The sequence below is a fragment of the Elephantulus edwardii genome, unplaced genomic scaffold, assembly GCF_000299155.1.
Source record: "Elephantulus edwardii isolate Elephantulus edwardi_28Jun2011 unplaced genomic scaffold, EleEdw1.0 scaffold00005, whole genome shotgun sequence".
Lineage (NCBI taxonomy): Eukaryota > Metazoa > Chordata > Mammalia > Macroscelidea > Macroscelididae > Elephantulus > Elephantulus edwardii.
Window position 1 is genome coordinate 13,088,910 of NW_006399755.1, and position 3,008 is coordinate 13,091,917.

Here is a 3,008-nt window from a genome sequence, read left to right on the forward strand (position 1 = left end):
AACTCTAAAAGGTTCAAAATCGGGAAAGAAGTGTGTCAGGGATGCATCCTTTTTAATGTGTATGCAGAACAGAACATTCAGGAGGCTAGGCTTTATGAGGAGGAATGTGGCATCAAGATTAGAGGAAGACTCATCAAAACAACCTGTAATATTAAGATAACACAACCTTGCTTGACAAAACTGAGGAGGACAGGAAACTGTCCTTTGCTGTACAAGGTCAAGACTTTTATGTTTTAATGTGGATTGGAGCAGAATAGCAAAAGACAAAGATTCTCACCACTAGGCCAATTGGCAGCACCATGATAAATGGTGACAAGATTGAGGTTGTTAACAGTCACAGCTTGCTCAGCTCCACAATCAACAGTCTTGGCACCAGCAGTTAGAAAATCAGAAGATGAATTGCACTGGGGAAATCAACTGTCAGGGATTTCTGCAAAGTACTGAAGAGTAATGATGCCAGTTTAGGGACTAAGGTGCTCCTGATACAGAACATGGTCTGCACAATTACTTGTTATGCATCAGAGAGCTAGACAATGACTAAGGATGATAGAAAAAGAATAGATACCTTTGAGTTGTACTAGAGAAGATTATTGAACATACCATGGACCATCAAGAAAACACACAGGCGTGTCTTGGAGTCAGTGAAACAACGTTTCTCCTTGAAGGCAAGGATTTTGAACCTCTGTCTTATGTACTTTGAGCACATGGCCAGGAGGGATTAGTCCTTGGAGAATGACATTATACTTGGAAGAGTGGAGGGACAGCACAGAATCAGAAGATACTAGATGAGTTGGATTGACCAAGTAACTGGAGTAATGGTATTTGTGTTGGAGTCAGTGAGACTGGCTCAGGACAGGATAGAGTTCAGAGCTGTTGTACATAGGGTCACTATGAGTCGGAGGCGACTCAATGGCACACAGCAGCAATAACAACACCACCTTTAAGTCATACTACGTTATTTCAGACAATGGCAAAGTTCAATTTAAAAAGGCATGTGAGGCTTTTTTGCCCTCATGGAGCTTATGCTTTATGACTCAAGCTGATTATTACTAAAAATCTGGTTATTATTTCATTGTCATGTGACTCAAAGCGGTCCTATGTACAACACTTCTGAACTCTGCTCTATCCTGAACCAATTTCATCATCTCTGACACACCTGTCCCCATTACCCAAGTAACTGAGTCAATCCATCTCATCCAGGATCTTCCTCTCTTGAGCTGTTCAGCCACACTTCCAAGCATGATGTCCCTTTGCAAGCACATGTCCCTCCTTGAAACATGCTCAAAGTTGTCAGATGGAATTTCCTTGCTTCCAAGAAGCAGTCTGCTTTTGCCCTCTCCAAGACAGACCTGTTTGTTCTATTAGCAGTCCAATATTGATATATCCAATATTATTCTCTGGCACCACAACTCAAAGACATTGATTTTTCTTCTATCATCATTAGTTATTGTCCAGCTCTTTGATGCAAAGCAAGTAATTATGAAGACCATGACCTAGACCAAGTGCACCTTAATCTTCAGACTGACATCATTGCTCTTCAGGACTCTGGAGCGGTCCCTGCTAACAGATTTTTCCAATGTAATTCTTTTGATTTCCTGGCTACTGGTACCAAAAGCATTAATTGTGAAGCAAAGCAAGTTGAAGTTGCTAACAATCTCAATCTCTTCACCCTCTATCATGGTGCTGCCTATCATGATGGACCAATGGTCAGAATCTTTGTTTTCTTGATATTGAGTTTCAGCCCAAATTGAAGGCTTCAGTCCTTGACCTTCTATGGCAGAACTTTGGTAAATATGTGATAAATGTAAGTAAGCATTAGATATGCTGGAGAATGTGTTAACTGTTTTATATTAAAGAAACCAATTCATCCTACTACATTGGTGTTGTTATCCTACCAAACAGATTTTGACATTTCATTTAACTAACCAAGATAGTATAACTAAGTGGCAAAAATTAGTTTAGTCCCCAAGTCTGCTAATTCACGCTTTTAACTCTTATTTCTGTTAAAATAGGGTTCTATGCTGCCACTTCTAATATTTCCTTTGAAAGGACTATGAAGCATAGAAATACATCTCTGTTCATATATTTATAAAATCAACTTTAAAATTAGCAAATAAAATAATAGCTGAATTTGGCTAGCTGATTGGAAAATCCGAGTGCTTCTGGCCTTCTCTATTGGCAAGGTATCAAAGCTTCAGTCCTAATATAAAGTTATCCCTGAAGCTTTGGGAAAGCTGTTTGAGGAGGAAGCAGCACAAAATTTCAGGTGTAATATTGTTACTAGATGATTAATGAAGGACTTGGAATAGCCAAGTTTGGACAAAGGAAACTAATACACTTTCTAAAAAGAGGAGAATCCTTTTTTTTTTTTTTTTTTAGAATTGGATTCAAGATTTTTCTTTTTGCTTTTAAGGCAAGAAAATGAGGAAAGAGCTCTTAGAAGGACCTAGGGAAATGGGCAACAAAACACACTCACCTGCTGGGGAGCAGAAGAGACCTGCCTCTCAACCCCACCGGGGAGTCTCAGAGTGATTAAATGCTGGACTCTGAGTCCAGGGCAATTGTCGCCCTTGGCTGCACTTAAACGCATGAGCAAAGTTTTCTTCTTTCATGAGGACTCATATTTGGTTCAAATTGTAAGAAAAAGATGAGAAATGGTTGGGGTAAGTGAGGGAGGAATTAAAGAGGTGGGTCGCTATATTTGAATTCCACCAACTCTCTTTGAACTGCATGCCACATACTTCATGAATTTCTCCCCTCAGGGCAATAAGAATATAATTACCTGCCTTAGAAATTTCAGAATGAAAAATGAACTCAGCTAAAAGATGCCAGGTTTGCACCTGACCCAAATCTTTAATGGAGGAGAGAGAAGTGGCTTCAGGGAAGGGAGTTATGATAGAGCAAGTAGAAACAAAAAAAAGTAATTGTCGTTGAGCCTATTTTGACTCCTGACAACCTCATGTCTTGCAGGGTAGCAATGCTCAGTAGAATTTTCTTGACTGTAATTA